Consider the following 18,093-nt stretch of genomic DNA (forward strand, 5'->3'; position numbering starts at 1 on the left):
GGCCGCAAGATGAAGATGCATCGGGCACAAATGAGGCACGGCAGCAAACCCATGGAAAGGAGGGACATGAGCACATGAATCGTTCCAAGAAGAGCAAGGCTCCTGTAACATCCCAAGTTTTCATTTCAATAAAGACAAAGAAATCAATTACTCAAAATTTGGAACTAACAAAAACTTTTCTTACATATAGTGCTATGCATAAGTGTTCATGCATTCTTGTATGCCATTTGCCATGATGAGTGTTGATGTGTGATTATAATGTGCTTAAACCCTAGTACATGATCATAGCACCCCAATTTGAGAGATATAAAAGAAATAGAAAAGGAGACAAATTTCACTCACATACACATTTAACCATATATGCAACTCCTCAACCAAGGCCACCATTGCTTGTGCCATTGCTTGTGAAACACTAATATATCTATAACAAACACTTTTGCATCAAAGAAACACCAATCAAAACAAAGGAAAAATCAAATCTTTGTTACATATGATAATGGTCACTTTGCCCCTTTTTAACATCATGCCTACTTTGAGCCCCTGGTTTGGCATATTCTTAAACTAAACCTTGCCAACTCTTTCCACCTCATCCAAGATCATATCAAGGTGAACATTTTTGGTGTTGACCACCATGGTTGACTCTGCCTAGTTTGACCAGTATAAAGGTGACAAGTGGCAACATTTAATCAAAGAGAAGATCATCCACTTTTTGAAACTTTGCAAACCAGCACCAAATTGCACACCACCACCACCATTCTACTCCAAATAATATTCAAATCAACTCCACCAAAAAGATTTGAAAATTTCAAACAAAATGTTCATGCGGCCATTGTGTCGAACACTTGGCAGGCAACATTCTGGTTTGAGCAAACATGCTATTACTCATTGGATTTTTGCCTAAATCACTTTTGTTCTGAGATGATTATGGTCCCTCTGCATCTCCTGCCTCAAGCCAAGGACAAGCCATTGATTATTAAAGCAAGGAGAGAGCACTTTCATCACCATGTCGTGCTCATGCCGGCCAGCATGCCACCCCTTTCTCTGATCCTCTCGTTTCCCTTTTACCATGTCCAGTACACTCCCTTTGCATCCCTGATTAGCACCGTGCACGGCCCTGGCACGCGAGAGGCTGGCATTGGCCAGGCCAGCACGCGCCCAGACGCCCAGAACCATGCCAGCGTGCGCGCTCACCGCGTACTGGACGCGCCAGAGCGGTAGCTCGTCCAGTCGCCTCCGTCCTCCCCTACCTCTCTCTTTCTGCATCAAGCGACACCACTACATCCTCTAGCCCGTAGACATGCTTGAGCCCCTGCGCGTGCACCGTCGCCGTCGTCCTCATCGTTTTTCCGCCGCCAGTACCGTGGCAGTCACTGCACGCTCCCGATCGATCACGTCGTGCTTTTGCCGCGCCAGAGAGACGTTAAGCATCGCCATGCTGCTGCCAATCGAGTGCCATCCTCACCTTGCCCCTTCGCGCACTAGAACCGCCGCGCCTTGCTCGACCTCCCCGGGCACCAGCCAGTCACCTCCTCCGCTATAAATAGAGCATCCCCACACACCATTCACTCACACCAACAGCTTCTCCTCCCTTCCCTTCTTCTCCTCGACTAAGTCCCACACCCAATCGTCGCCGGAGCAGCCCCAATTCGTCGCCGGAGCCCGCCAGTACCCGGAGATCATCGCCGTCGATTGGAGCTTCCCCATGCCATGCCACCAGTACCAGTCGACTCCCCATCCTCGCCAACGTCACCGCGCACCTCGCCGTCGACCGCGGGAACGCCGGTAGGCTCTCCGACCCCCTAGGCTCGCCGCCAGTGCGTCGGGATCTCGTCGGAGACGACGATGATCCACGGCCGCTCGATCCTGTTCTAATCGTGTGATCCAGATTCATCCTTACCGTTTCGCATGTTATGTCTCGCTGACGGGTGGAGCCCGGAGTCAGACGGCGTGCTCGCGCTGGATGCGAAGTGGGCTGGCCCAACTCATCTTCCCTGCTGCGGCCCAGTTCTTTCCCGCCTAAGCCCGTTAGTTTGAATTCGAATATTTGGATTAGTTAGAATTTCAATATTGGACCTTTTTTCAAATTTGAATAGTTTCAAATCTGCTAAACCAAATTCAGCAAATTTTATATCTTTAGAAAGCTTAGGAAATTATCTAAACAACCCCACTGGTCTCACCCTCAGTTTCATTGTAGAATTAAAATAGTAAAAATAACAAGGCAGGGTCTTTTAAAACTTCAAACTTCATTTAAATTTCAACCATAATTGATTTTGAGTTGATTCCAACTCTAATAAATCACATTTGTCATACTCTAATTGTTTATGCAAAAAAGATAGCCTAGTTGTTTGCATGATCATGGACTAGAGCAAAATAATGGCTATGGAGCAATTTCTAGTCCATTTAAATCCTCTAAATTATATTGTTTAAATGGTATGAGAGCTACTCTCTCATTTAAATCTTGATCCTAAGTAATTCAATAAGAGGTAATGACCTTAGTCTAATGAACCTCATATTTTATTACTTAGTGATAGTAAATCATTACCATGCTATTATTAAAATGCATGAGGGTAGCACATCATTTAAATCATACTCCCAAATAATAGATATGAAGTGTTGACCTTGGTCAACATATATCCATACCCTATTATTATTTGAGGAGATTAAATCTTAATAAGATTCAATGAGAGGAAATTATTTTCTCCAAAGAATTAAATAGCAAACCAAATCAATAATGGTAATGAGAGGAAATTATTTTTCTTTAAAAGAAAACAAAGTCAATCACCATGCTATAAATGATGTGAGGCTAGAATAAGCTTGTGTGAACCATTGGTGTGTCTAGTCTAGCATATAAGTTTTGTTTGGTGATTGTATACCTCGTATTCGTGTATAGACGCTAGTACCGAGGAGTATCAGGAGGAGGAGGGCTACTCCCAGGAGGAGGAAGAGAACTTTGATCACTACCACGCTCAAGGCAAGCTAACACTCTTGCAAAGTCCCAAGTGCAAAGCTCTACAAGAGCAAGGCACCATCACTCTTTACTTTATGTCTAATCAACCTATCCCATGTTTTTACCTTGCCATTATTTTGCTTATTGTATTTCAAAGTTTATTTTTGATTTATGATTCACTTGGTCTAGAGTAGAATAAGAGCATCAAAGTTAGCATAGAGCAAATCAAAGCTAGATAGCACCCCTCATGACTAGTGGCTAGTGCTAACTAAATAAAATTGACTACTCTAGATGGGAACATGTGAAATGAAATGACTTTGAAAGGTTTTGAAGGTGAAGGTGACATGAATGACTTGGTGAATTTTGATGAAAACTGATGATTGGGTTTGAATGCGATACCCTTCCAATTATACAAGTACCCCCACAATACCTGATTATGGGTAGGGCTTACCTATAAGTTTGTGTATCTTAGTATGGGTTCCCTCTAAACAAGCATCATAGGGGTTATGCCAAGGCTGCCTCCGTTAAAAGTGAAATGATGTGAATATGAGGTGAATGTACGACCCAAGCCCTGTGCAGTTCCCGGGTTGACGGTTTGTTTTCACCGGGAGGCCAAGCTCATGGGGAGAGGTGCCTATACTAGGGTATATAAGTGAAAGGTTATGGTTGATGATCCGCGTACTGAGTTACGATGATTCGAGGTTATCCTCGACGGATGTAATCAAAAGTTGTGGCACAAGAGTACAACCTCTGCAGAGTGTTAAACCTATTCGAATAGCCGTGTCCACGGTTACGGACGATTATAAAGGCCATACTGTTCCGTTGTCAGAACTTTTGTCTTAAAAAGGAATGGTGAATTGAAAGGTGACTTGACTTAAATCACAATTGATTTGTGAGAATGACACTAATGTTCCCACTTGAGTTAGTTAGCTAAAATGAGGAGTCTTTACTAAATGTTTACGAACTAAACTTGGCTTTATGCAAATAAACCTAGAGCTTAGCACCCCTTATTATAATTGTTAAGTAATTACATTAGTATTAGTTTGCGAGTACTTTAAAGTACTCACGGCTATGTCCCTGACTATTCAAATGCCAGACTATGAAGAGGAGCCACAGTATCAAGACGACGGACAACAGGGCGTCTACGATAACTAGGAGCATCTTCTAACGTCAAGTGTTGCATGTGGAATAGATAGTCCACTACTACTACGCTTCCGCTACTTATTGTTGATCATGTAGATCAACTATTTGTGTAATATTGGATCATGTGATCTATTGTTGTAAGACGATTATGTGTTGTAATAAATAATGACTCTATGATATTCAACTGTTATGTCTCGCAAAAACAATCTTCCTGGGATTGCGATGTATGGCATAATAGGCATCTGGACTTAAAAATCCGGGTGTTGACAAGTTGGTATCAAAGCCATTGTTTGACCTTAGGAGACCCTAGTTAGAATGGACGTCTGAAAAACTTAGTTTCAAATTCAATGAAGTGAATAGTTACGAAAACATATTCACACCCTTACCTTTGAGATCTTTTCAAAACAATAAATTCATACTCTTCCTTGTAAGTTACTTAAAATTTTGAACACTTGCACTTCTCTAACATACTCATCTAATTCCTATACAGATGAAGCCGTTCACCCAGACCGAGGTTTACCATCTAGGGAATGGCGGAGACATGATCTTTGAGAGGGACCTTCATGCCCTATCGGAGTTCCTTGGACGCTCGCCTCCGGAGTTCTTCGGGGGTCAAGTCAACGACCAGCCCGGAGGACAGCTGCAGTGGGTCATCATGGCCGACCTCCGAGGGAAGCCTGAGTCTCCCATGTTCGGAAGGATCCAGTTCTCTCTCGGGGAGAACAACTAGGTGAACGGACTCGCTCGTGCTCTTCAGGAAGCACTTGCCCGTCTGTGCGGGCAGAACGCGATGGCCATCCAAGGGGAACGCTTTGCTCACCTCGCAAGGCACAACTCCCTTGGAGTACCCATGAACCTGTCGTTCCGCCCCGAGCTAAGGCATCATGTGGACCACCTCGACTTCATGCTGTGCGAGACTCGCATGGAGCTGGACAACTCCCGCGCCTACGCCAACCACACCTATCTCCAGCTGGCTCAACAGGCCGAGACCATCAAGGTCATCGCCAAGGACCACAGGACTCTTTGCCGCCTGAACTTGAAGAAGGACTACACCATCGCTCGCCTCCGAGCAAAGATAGCCTCACTGAAAGAGACTGTCGAAACCCAGGCGGAACAGCTCCAGTACCTGGAGGGGGAAGGCGAAGGAGAAGACATCCAGGGAGATGGATACTCCTATGTGAGCAATGATGATGACTATGAAGAAGAGGAAGACGAAGACCTGGCCTTCCACCCCTATGTGGATGGCTATGAGCACCTGGAAGCCGGGATGGATAATACCTTCCTGGTCAATATTGATGAAGAGTAGTTTCACATGAGCACTTGAGTAGGCATGAGTTGTATCGGTCCCTTGTATCGTAGAACGGTGAAATGGTTCTTCAAACCATTCGGTGTGTTAGTTTGTAATGTGTGCTCCTTGAATGAATAAAACTGTGTTTAATTTCAACATATCAAGAACTCAAGTTTTAAACTTTAAACTTTACCCAAAATAAGCCATAGAAATTTCCCTCTCGTCTCATGATCTATCTCAATGTTCAGATGGTACCTCCGACTCGCGGCACCAATCAGGATGCGATGATACAGATGTTGCAGATGATGATGGCAGATAGGGAGGCTGAAAGAGCTGAAAGACAAGCCAATATCGCTGCACTGCAACAGATCGCTCAGAACAACCAAGGCCATGGAAACCATGACCATCCAGGGTCAAAGCTGAAGAACTTCCAGAACACTAACCCACCTGTGTTCAGCAAGACTGAAGAGCCCCTTGATGCGGATGATTGGCTCCAAACCATGGAGAACAATCTTGAAGTTGCCGGAGTGGAAGCCAATGATAAGGTGCTGTTTGCCACCCACTACTTGGCAGGACCTGCACGAGCCTGGTGGACGAGTGCCCGCGCATTGAATGCGGGGCAAATGATGACTTGGGCAGATTTCAAGCTCAAGTTCAGCAAGTATCATGTGCCACCGGGTCTGATCAAGAAAATGAGGGACGAGTTCAGGGAACTCAAGCAGGGCAGACTGATCGTGGTAGAATACCGCGACAGATTCCTCACTCTGTCAAGGTACGCCCGGATGAGACGGACACCACCGAGAAGAGGAAGGAGAGATTCCTGAACGGACTGCACGATGAGATGCAGACTGTGCTGGTCAACATCCCTTTTGCTGACCTTGAAGCCCTGATTGACTCAGCCATCCAGATGGAGGGAAAACTCAACCAAGCCAACGAGAACCGCAAGCGCCGCATGATGCACCAGAGTGGGCCCATCAATACCCCAAGAAACAACAAGCCCCAGATGCAGATGTCACGTCCGGGTTTTCAGAACTGGAGTGGAGGAAACCCTAGGCCAGGAGGCCACAATAGCAACAACAACAACAACCCCCACCATGCCAACACCAACCACTTCAACCGCGCCCCGATGAGAGCCCCCAACAACAACAACTCCAACACTGCTCCAAGGACTGGGAGCAACGTTGTTCCTATCACCCCCAAGGACAAGTCCACCATCACTTGTTATGATGGTGGAGTGGTGGGTTAGTACTCCAATGAGTGCCCCAAAAGGCTCGCCAAGACTGCCCCCAACACCTCTGCCCCTGCTCAGCAGCAACGTCGTGTCTCCACCGGCAGAAAGTTCACCCCAACAACCCGAACAACCGCAGCGGCCGCCTCTTTCACATGAGTGCAGAAGAAGCCCAGGAAGCCCCAGATGTCGTGCTGGGTATGTTCTCTGTTAACTCAATACCTGCAAGAGTGTTGTTTGATTCTGGAGCATCGCATTCCTTTGTTACTGAAGATTTTGCATGCACTAGTAAGATTCAACCTATCAGTTTGAAGCATGTCATGATAGTTCAAATACCTAGTTCGACAACTAAAGCTAGAAAAATTTGCAAAGATGTGCCTATCTGAATTCATGAAATAGATTTTTATGCAAATTTGATTGTTCTGGGAACAAAAGGTTTGGAAGTAGTACTAGGTATGGATTGGATGTCGAAACATCATGGACTGATTGATTGTGCCAAAAAGGCCATCACCATGACTAGTAGCACCGGAGTGTTAGTAGAGCACATATCTGAAAGACTGCCCAGAAAGTTTACTTGCAACCAGAGTTTAGCCAAACCCACCTTGGATCAGATCAGGGTTGTCTGTCGATACCCCGATGTGTTTCCTGATGATCTACCCGGTATGCCCCCAGATCGGGATATCGAGTTTATCGTTGAGTTAATCCCTGGAACAGGACCGATAGCCCAGAGAGCCTATAGTATGAACCCGGCAGAGTTAGTGGAACTGAAGAAGCAACTGGATGATATGTTGTTCAAAGGTCTGATTCGACCAAGTGCGTCGCCTCGGAGATCCCCAGTTTTGTTTGTGGATAAGAAGGACGGTGCCACTCGTTTATGTACGGATTACCGTAATCTTAACGATGTCACCATCAAGAACAAGTATCCCTTGCCAAAGATAGAAGACCTGTTTGACCAGCTGACCGGTGCCAAAGTGTTCTCTAAGATTGATCTAAGGACTGGTTACCATCAACTAAAGATTCGTGCCACCGATATCCCCAAAACTGCCTTCACCACCAGATATGGATTGTATGAGTACAATGTCATGTCATTTGGATTGACCAATTCCCCCGCTTACTTCATGAATCTCATGAATAAGATCTTTATGAACTTCCTGGATAAGTTTGTCGTTGTCTTCATCGACGACATCCTTATCTACTCCAAATCCGAAAAAGAACATGAGCAACATTTGGAAGTGGTCCTCGATACCCTTCGGGAGCATCAGTTGTACGCCAAGTTCAGCAAATGTGAGTTTTGGTTGAAGGAAGTAGGGTTCCTGGGACATATCTTGTCTGCAGGAGGAATTGCAGTTGGCCCCTCCAAAATCAAGACCGTTGAAGAATGGAAAGCCCCAACCACTCAGACTGAAGTCCGTGCATTTCTCGGATTGGCGGGATATTACCGCCGGTTTGTTGAAGGATTCTCCAGCATAGCAAGACCAATGACCCAAATATTGAAGAAAGATAAGAAGTTTGAATGGACTGATAAATGTGAAGAAAGTTTTCAACAGCTCAAGAGCAGATTGACCTCAGCCCCAATATTGATCATGCCGGACATCACCAAGCCGTTTGACGTCTACTGTGATGCCTCCAAGATTGGTCTTGGATGTGTGTTGATGCAAGAAGGCAAAGTGATATCATATATGTCAAGGCAACTGAAGCAACACGAGCAGAATTATCCAACCCATGACCTAGAGCTTGCAGCAGTTGTGTTAGCCTTGAAAGTTTGGCGTCATTACCTCATGGGTAATCGATGCGAGATCTATTCGGATCACAAGAGCCTGAAGTATATTTTCACTCAGAAGGAGCTGAATATGAGGCAGAGAAGATGGATAGAGTTAATCAAGGACTATGATATGGAAATTCACTATCACCCCGGCAAGGCCAATGTGGTAGCAGATGCTTTGAGTAGACTACTGTGTCAGTTGAACTCCATGATCGCCGAAGAGCAACCTAGTTTGCATCAAGAACTTGAGCAGTTTAGACTGGAGCTAGTTAGTGAAGGATTTCTAGCAAGCATTGAACTCCAACCTACCTTGATTAGTCAAATAAAGGGGGCCCAGAAAGGAAATGGTAGTATTGAAGGAATCAAGAGCCAAATAGCTGCAGGAAAGGCACCGGGATTCACCGCAGATGAAGAAGGGGTGCTTTGGTACAACGGACGCCTATGTGTGCCGTCAGATTCAGAGTTGAAGCAAGTTATCCTGAAAGAAGCCCACGACACCCTTTACTCCATTCATCCCGGAGGAACCAAGATGTACCAAGATTTGAAGGAACAATTTTGGTGGCATGGAATGAAGAGAGAGATTGGAAGCTACATCGCCAAGTGTGATATCTGTCAACGAGTCAAAGCAGAACATCAACGACCCGCAGGATTGCTGCAACCCCTGCAGATTCCCGAATGGAAGTGGGATTCTGTAGGAATGGACTTCATCACCGGATTGCCCAAATCTAGTAAAGGAAATGATTCTATCTGGGTAGTGGTCGACAGATTGACCAAGGTAGCCCATTTCATCCCCGTCAAGACCACCTATCAAGGACCAAGACTCGCCGAGTTATATATCTCAAGGATAGTCAGCCTGCACAGAACCCCGAAGTCAATAGTATCCGATAGAGGATCCCAATTCACCTCAAGATTCTGGCAGAAAGTACATGAAGGACTAGGAACCCGTCTGAATTTCAGCACCAGCCTATCACCCGCAGACGGATGGACAGACTGAACGAGTCAATCAGATACTGGAAGATATGTTGAGAGCATGTGTGCTTGAGTATGGATCCAAGTGGGAAGACTGTCTTCCTTACGTAGAATTCTCGTACAATAACAGTTATCAAGCCAGTTTGCAAATGGCCCCCTTCGAAGCCTTGTACGGAAGAAAGTGTCGTACCCCTCTGAATTGGTCGGAAGTCGGAGAAAGCCAAGTCTTTGGACCAGATATTCTCCGCGAAGCTGAAGAGAAGGTGCACAAGATCCGCGAATACCTCAAGACAGCTCAATCAAGACAGAAGAGCTACGCTAACAAAAGACGCCGAGAGATGACCTTCGAGATCGGAGATTTTGTGTATCTCAAAGTATCCCCCCTTAAAGGAATGTAGAGATTCCAACTTAGAGGAAAGCTTGCACCCCGATATGTTGGACCCTTCAAAGTCCTGAGTCGCAGAGGAGAAGTATCTTATCAGCTGGAACTACCTGAGGAAATGTCAGCGGTACCCAATGTGTTTCACATCTCGGTACTCCGGAAATGCTTTGAAGTGCTAGAGAAGACCGAGGTTTTCAAGAACATCGATCACCGAGCTGTGGATATCAACTCAGACTTGACCTATCGCGAAGTACCTATTCGCATCTTGGAAGAAGCTTTCAGAACCACCCGCACCCGGAGTATCAAGTTTCTGAAGATCCAATGGAGTAACCATACCGAAGAAGAAGCCACTTGGGAGCGAGAAGACTTCATGAGGACTGAATACCCAGATCTCTTTAGTACCTAGTTTTCTTTACACTATTAGGAAAAGGGCTATAGTTGCACGGAAAAGTGCTGGCGCACCATCATTAACGCGCGCCGGTGGCAAATACCGCCGGCGGGCTAAATTCGGCCGCGCCGGTGAAGAACCTATACTGCCGGCGCACAAAAAAAATTAGTGCGCCGGGGATAAAATTCGAAGAGATCTGGCCGGAAGCAAAAATTCTGGGCAACTTACCCCCGGCGCACCTCTATGGTGGTGCGCCGGTGGTAGACAATTTACCACCAGCGCACCACCATAGAGGTGCGCCGGGGGTAAGTTGCCTAGATTTTTCTCCACCCCCGGAATCGCCTTTTCAGTTTTCGAAAAAGTAATAGAAAATGATAGAAAATTCAAAAAATAAAATCCTTTGAAATGCCCATGTAATATGTGATCTAGTTTTAGTGAAAATTTGAAAATTTGAATTTCGATGTATTATGCAAAATGGTGTCATCTTTCGGTAAAACGGGATTTCTGGTTGCATACGACCTCCGATGAAAAACTTTTTTATATCAAAATCGATCTACTCGAAATTTCCAATTCGAATTCAACCGCCTACGGCCATTTGGAGAAAAAATGGATTCGTCAAATTCAAAACAGAAACAGGACTTTTTTCAGATTTAAGATTTGGGTGAAAAAAGAAAAAAATAGCCCCGGCGCACCACCCTACTTCGTGCACCGGCGGTAAGCAGTGATATATAGCACAACTCAGCCCGCGGTGCTCACTTTCCCCTTCTCTTTTCCTCCTCCTCCTCCTCCTCCATCTCCTGCTCCTCCTTCTCTATACCGAGCTTCTGCGGCGGCGAGCTACTCCGGCGACCTACTCATCCTCTTCCTCCACCGACGACCACGACGTCCTCCGACCTCCTCCGCCACCTCCAGCCTCCTCGACGTCCTCCGGCCTCCTCCAACACCTCCGGCCTCCCCCATCACCGTCGGCCTCCTCCACCACCTCCGGCATCCTCCACCTCCTCCAGCATCCTCCACCTCCTCTGGGCTCCTCCACCTCCGGCCTACTCCTCCTCCTCCGGCCTACTCCTCCTCCTCCTACACTGGCCCGCCAATCTCGGGAGCTTCCAGCATCCTCATGCACCTCATGCACCTCCTACACTGGCGCATAGACGACAACCACGGTTGACTAGCTAGATCTAGATCTAGATCTGGATCTAGATTTGAATTTTTTTTTGTTTTCTTGTATAACTTACCGCCGGCGAACTAGACAGGTGCGTCGGGGATAACGCGAGATACCGCCGGCAAACTAGACAGGTGCGCCGGGGATAACGCGAGATACCGCCGGCGCACCGACTGGTGCGCCGGCAATAAGCTATTATCATCGGCCTGTTCCCACCGGCGGGCTGTAGTGCGCCGGCAATAGCCCATTTTGGTGCGCCGGCAATAAGCCTTTTCCTAGTAGTGTTAAGATCTCGGGACGAGATCTTTTGTAAGGGGGAAGGGTTTGTAACATCCCAAGTTTTCATTTCAATAAAGACAAAGAAATCAATTACTCAAAATATGGAACTAACAAAAACTTTTCTTACATATAGTGCTATGCATAAGTGTTCATGCATTCTTGTATGCCATTTGCCATGATGAGTGTTGATGTGTGATTATAATGTGCTTAAACCCTAGTACATGATCATAGCACCCCAATTTGAGAGATATAAAAGAAATAGAAAAGGAGACAAATTTCACTCACATACACATTTAACCATATATGCAACTCCTCAACCAAGGCCACCATTGCTTGTGCCATTAATTGTGAAACACTAATATATCTATAACAAACACTTTTGCATCAAAGAAACACCAATCAAAACAAAGGAAAAATCAAATCTTTGTTACATAGATAATGGTCACTTTGCCCCTTTTTAACATCATGCCTACTTTGAGCCCCTGGTTTGGCATATTCTTAAACTAAACCTTGCCAACTCTTTCCACCTCATCCAAGACCATATAAAGGTGAACATTTTTGGTGTTGACCACCATGGTTGACTCTGCCTAGTTTGACCAGTATAAAGGTGACAAGTGGCAACATTGAATCAAAGAGAAGATCATCCACTTTTTGAAACTTTGCAAACCAGCACCAAATTGCACACCACCACCACAATTCTACTCCAAATAATATTCAAATCAACTCCACCAAAAAGAGTTGAAAAATTCAAACAAAATGTTCATGCGGCCATTATGTCGAACACCTGGCAGGCAACATTCTGGTTTGAGCAAACATGCTATTACTCACTGGATTTTTGCCTAAATCACTTTTGTTTTGAGATGATTATGGTCCCTCTGCATCTCCTGCCTCAAGCCAAGGACAAGCCATTGATGATTAAAGCAAGGAGAGAGCACTTTCATCACCATGTCGTGCTCATGCCGGCCAGCATGCCACCCCTTTCTCTGAACATCTCCTTTCCCTTTTACCATGTCCAGTACACTCCCTCTGCATCCCTGATCAGCATCGTGCACGGCCCTAGCACGCGAGAGGCTGGCATTGGCCAGGCTAGCACGCGCCCAGACGCCCAGAACCATGCCAGCGTGCGCGCTCACCGCGTACTGGACGCGCCAGAGCGGCAGCTCGTCCAGTCGCCTCCGTCCTCCCCTACCTCAAGCGACACCACTACATCCTCTAGCCCGTAGACATGCTTGAGCCCCTGTGCGTGCACCGTCGCCGTCGTCCTCGTCGTTTTTCCGCCGCCAGTACCGTGGCAGTCACTGCACGCTCCCGATCGATCCCGTCGTGCTTTTGCCGCGCCAGAGAGACGTTAAGCATCGCCATGCTGCTGCCAATCGAGTGCCATCCTCACCTTGCCCCTTCGCGCACTGGAACCGCCGCGCCATGCTCGACCTCCACGGGCACCCGCCAGTCACCTCCTCCGCTATAAATAGAGCAGCCCCGCGCACCATTCACTCACGCCAACAGCTTCTCCTCCCTTCCCTGCTTCTCCTCGACCAAGTCCCACACCCAATTGTCGCCGGAGCAGCCCCAATTCGTCGCTGGAGCCCGCCAGTACCCGGAGATCATCGCCGTCGATTGGAGCTTCCCCACGCCACGCCGCTAGTACCAGTCGACTCCCCATCCTCGCCAATGTCGCCGCGCACCTCGCCGTTGACCACGGGAACTTCGGTAGGCTCTCCGACCCCATAGGCTCGCCGCCAGTGCGTCGGGATCTCGTCGGAGACGACGATGATCCACGGCCGCTCGATCTCGTTCTAATCGTGCGATCCAGATTCATCCTTACCGTTTCGCATGTTATGTCTCGCTGCTGGGTGGAGCCCGCAGTCAGACGGCCTGCTCGCGTTGGACGCAAAGTGGGCTGGCCCAACTCATCTTCCCCGCTGCGGCCCAGTTCTTTCCCGCCTAAGCCCGTTAGTTTGAATTCGAATATTTGGATTAGTTAGTATTTCAATACTGGACCCTTTTTCAAATTTGAATAGTTTCAAATCTGCTGAACCAAATTCAGCAAATTTTATATCTTTAGAAAGCTTAGGAAATTATCTAAACAACCCCACTGGTCCCACCCTCAATTTCATTGTAGAATTAAAATAGTAAAAATAACAAGGAAGGGCCTTTTCAAACTTCAAACTTCATTTAAATTTCAACCATAATTGATTTTGAGTTGATTCCAACTCTCATAAATCACATTTGTCATACTCTAATTTTTTATACAAAAAGATAGCCTAGTTGTTTGCATAATCATGTACTAGAGCAAAATAATGGCTATGGAGCCATTTCTAGTCCATTTAAATCCTCTAAATTAAATTGCTTAAATGGTATGAGAGCTACTCTCTCATTTAAATCTTGATCCTAAGTAATTCAATAAGAGGTAATGACCTTAGTCTAATGAACCTCATATTTTATTACTTAGTGATATTAAATCATTACCATGCTATTATTAAAATGCATGAGGGTAGCACCTCATTTAAATCATACTCCCAAATAATAGATATGAAGTGTTAACCTTGGTCAACATATATCCATACCCTATTATTATTTGAGGAGATTAAATCTTAATAAGATTCAATGATAGGAAATTATTTTCTCCAAAGAATTAAATAGCAAATTAAATCAATAATGGTAATGAGAGGAAATTATTTTTCTTTAAAAGAAAACAAAGTCAATCACCATGCTATAAATGATGTGAGGCTAGAATAAGCTTGTGTGAACCTTTGGTGTGTCTAGTCTAGCATATAAGTTTTGTTTGGTGATTGTATACCTCGTATTCGTGTATAGACGCTAGTACCGAGGAGTATCAGGAGGAGGAGGGCTACTCCCAGGAGGAGGAAGAGAACTTTGATCACTACCACGCTCAAGGCAAGCTAACACTCTTGCAAAGTCCCAAGTGCAAAGCTCTACAAGACCAAGGCACCATCACTCTTTACTTTATGTCTAATCAACCTATCCCATGTTTTTACCTTGCCATTATTTTGCTTATTGTATTTCAAAGTTTATTTTTGATTTATGATTCACTTGGTCTAGAGTAGAATAAGAGCATCAAAGTTAGCATAGAGCAAATCAAAGCTAGATAGCACCCCTCATGACTAGTGGCTAGTGCTAACTAAATAAAATTGACTACTCTAGATGGGAACATGTGAAATGAAATGACTTTGAAAGGTTTTGAAGGTGAAGGTGACATGAATGACTTGGTGAATTTTGATGAAAACTGATGATTGGGTTTGAATGCGATACCCTTCCAATTATACAAGTACCCCCACAATACCTGATTATGGGTAGGGCTTAACTAGAAGTTTGTGTATCTTAGTATGGGTTCCCTCTAAACAAGCATCATAGGGGTTATGCCAAGGCTGACTCCGTTAAAAGTGAAATGATGTGAATATGAGGTGAATGTACGACCCAAGCCCTGTGCAGTTCCCGGGTTGACGGTTTGTTTTCACCGGGAGGCCAAGCTCATGGGGAGAGGTGCCTATACTAGGGTATATAAGTGAAAGGTTATGGTTGATGATCCGCGTACTGAGTTACGATGATTCGAGGTTATCCTCGACGGATGTAATCAAAAGTTGTGGCACAAGAGTACAACCTCTGCAGAGTGTTAAACCTATTCGAATAGCCGTGTCCACGGTTACGGACGATTGGAAAGGCCATACTGTTCCGTTGTCAGAACTTTTGTCTTAAAAAGGAATGGTGAATTGAAAGGTGACTTGACTTAAATCACAATTGATTTGTGGGAATGACACTAATGTTCCCACTTGAGTTAGTTAGCTAAAATGAGGAGTCTTTACTAAATGTTTATGAACTAAACTTGGCTTTATGCAAATAAACCTAGATCTTAGCACCCCTTATTATAATTGTTAAGTAATTACATTAGTATTAGTTTGCGAGTACTTTAAAGTACTCACGGCTGTGTCCCTGGCTATTCAAATGCCAGACTATGAAGAGGAGCCACAGTATCAAGACGACGGACAACAGGACGTCTACGATAACTAGGAGCATCTTCTAACGTCAAGCGTTGCCTGTGGAATAGATAGTCCACTACTACTATGCTTCCGCTACTTGTTGTTGATCATGCAGATCGAGTAATATTGGATCATGTGATCTATTGTTGTAAGACGATTATGTGTTGTAATAAATGATGACTCTATCATTTTCAACTGTTATGTCTCGCAAAAACAATCTTCCTGGGATTGCGATGTATGGCATAATAGGCATCTGGACTTAAAAATCCTGGTGTTGACAGCTCCTCACCATCAAAAGAAATCGACCAGTTCGGCCAGCTCCCAGCAGCAAGACGTCCGCAGACAGACGCCTCCCCGCCTCGTGGCCGGCTGTCGCTACTGGCCGGCCTGGCTGCCGAACGGCCGGCGTGTGCCCTCCTTCGCACCGGACATACAATCCACAACACCAGCGTTGCCCATAGAATGGTCCGCTTGTGGTATCAAATCGCTGTTGTTTAAAAAGAGAATAAGAAGCAACAAAATAAAAGGAAAAAACAGGAAGAAGAACAACGGACACAGGGGGACGGTCTCACCTAGGCGATCGGTGAATGGATCGAGCGGACGTCGGCGTGTGCACCTTCCTCAAGATGGTGTAAGTCGCGTTGCCCGCAAAGTACTCGAAGCAGCGACCGTCAACCACCCAAACGCATCTAGCACACAGATGAGGCTGATATGTCATGTCTATCCGAATAGATTGTTGTTTCACGAGAGAATCAGAGAAGGTAAATTAAAGAGAGAGAGAGAGAGAGAGAGAGAGAGAGAGAGAGAGAGAGAGAGAGAGAGAGAGAGAGAGAGAGAGAGGAAGGATATGGAGGAATTCATGTGTACCGTGAAAAATGGAGATGAGAAGATTTGGGTTGATCTGACCTTTCTCTAAGAGGAGAACTTGAGGACGGGCGCCTGAAAGGACACGGATGTCGCCTAGAGGGGAGGTGAATGGGCGATTTAAATTTTTTACGAGATGGGCTTAACAAATGCGGAATAAAACTAGCGTTTACTTTGTCAAGCCCAAATCCTATATACTATGGTTCACCTATGTGCACCAACAACTTATTCTAAGCAATGGTTCACCTATGTGCACCAACAACTTATGCTAAGCAATGCAAGCAACTTATGTGATAGCAAGATATATATATATATAACTTCAAGCACGATGGCTATCACAAGGTAAAGTGCATAAGTAAAGAGCTCGGGTATAGAGATAACCGAGGCACGCGGGAGACGAAGATTTATCCCGAAGTTCACACTCTTGCGAGTGCTAATCTCCGTTGGAGAGGTGCGGTAGCTTAGTGCTCCCGAACGCCACAAGAGGCTCACCTTGAGGTGTGGTTGCTCGATGCACACCAACGCCACAAAGGCCTCACCTCAAGATGCGGTACTCACACCACACACCGAACGCCACGAAGGCGCCTCACCTAAATCTCCGGTGACCCTCGCCACAAAGGCCTAGGTCACAGTTCCACTAAGGGATTTCCTTCGAGACGGAAACCGGGCCTTACACAAAGCTTGGGGCACACATCCACAACTTAATTGGAGGCTCCCAAGAAATCGCCACAAAGGCCTCAAATCCGTCTAGGGTTCCAAGAACCCAAGAGTAACAACTTTCTTGCTTTCACCTCCACGAATCACCGTGGAGAACTCAAACCGATGCACCAAATGCAATGGCAAGAACACCACAAAGATGATACAATTCTTCACTCTCAAATTCCAACAAAGCTACTAAAGCTATTGGGGGAATAAGAGAGGAAGAACAAAATAAGAGGAACACCAAATTTCTCTCCAAGATCTAGATCTAGTGATTCCCTCACAAAGAGGGGAATTTGTTTGGTGCAAATGTAGATCTAGATCTCCTCTCTCTTTTCCTCAAAAGTGAGCAAGAATCATAGAGGGATTGAGTGAGGGGAAGCTCTCATATATTCAACAATGGAGGAGAGCTAGAGGTAGAAGAAAAAGTGCCAAGAGAGAGAAAGAGAAGCTTAAATAGGGGCACATTTTTCTGCCCGTTGGGGCTGCCTCGACTTGGGGCCGGTAGTACCGGCCAGCTAGGGGCGGTACTACCGCCCGTGGGTGCTGCGCGTGGAAGAGAGAGCGGGGCAAGGAGGCGCGGGCCGGGAGGGGGAGGCCGGAGGCTCCGACCGTGGTGCCGGCCCTAGTACCGCCGAGCCTCCCAAACCCCCTGGAACAACACAGTGTGGAAAGGGCAATAAGCGGTACCGCGAGCGGTACCTCGCCTGGAGGCTCCAGCCGTGGGCTGGGTACCGCGAGCGGTACCTTGCCTGGAGGCTCCAGCCGTGGGCTGGGTGGAGGCTCCGGCTGCTGGCCCCTCCTCACCATTTTTCTTCTTCTTTTAAATTCGAACTTGAAATGCAAATAACTTGAGCTTGGAAAATCCAAATGAGACGAAACCAATTTTGTTGGAAAGAGGACGAAAAAAGCTACCCCCACAATAAACGAAAATATGGAAACTAGTGGGGGATGATTTTATATAATTTTTCGAGTGAAACCTCT

At 46.0% G+C, this 18,093-nt stretch overlaps 1 long non-coding RNA gene across 5 annotated transcripts in view; it reads right to left on the reverse strand.

Moving 5' to 3' along the window:
* LOC127296109 (uncharacterized) overlaps positions 1-16,164 on the reverse strand; it is a 50,854-nt gene extending 34,690 nt beyond the window's left edge. For all 5 annotated transcript variants that reach the window (XR_011743811.1, XR_011743812.1, XR_011743813.1 and 2 more), the window contains exon 1: positions 15,836-16,164. This is a non-coding gene — a long non-coding RNA (uncharacterized lncRNA). The remainder of the gene's footprint in view (positions 1-15,835) is intronic.
* Positions 16,165-18,093: the final 1,929 nt, after the last annotated feature.

The sequence above is a fragment of the Lolium perenne genome, chromosome 4 (assembly GCF_019359855.2).
Source record: "Lolium perenne isolate Kyuss_39 chromosome 4, Kyuss_2.0, whole genome shotgun sequence".
In the NCBI taxonomy this organism is placed as follows: domain Eukaryota; kingdom Viridiplantae; phylum Streptophyta; class Magnoliopsida; order Poales; family Poaceae; genus Lolium; species Lolium perenne.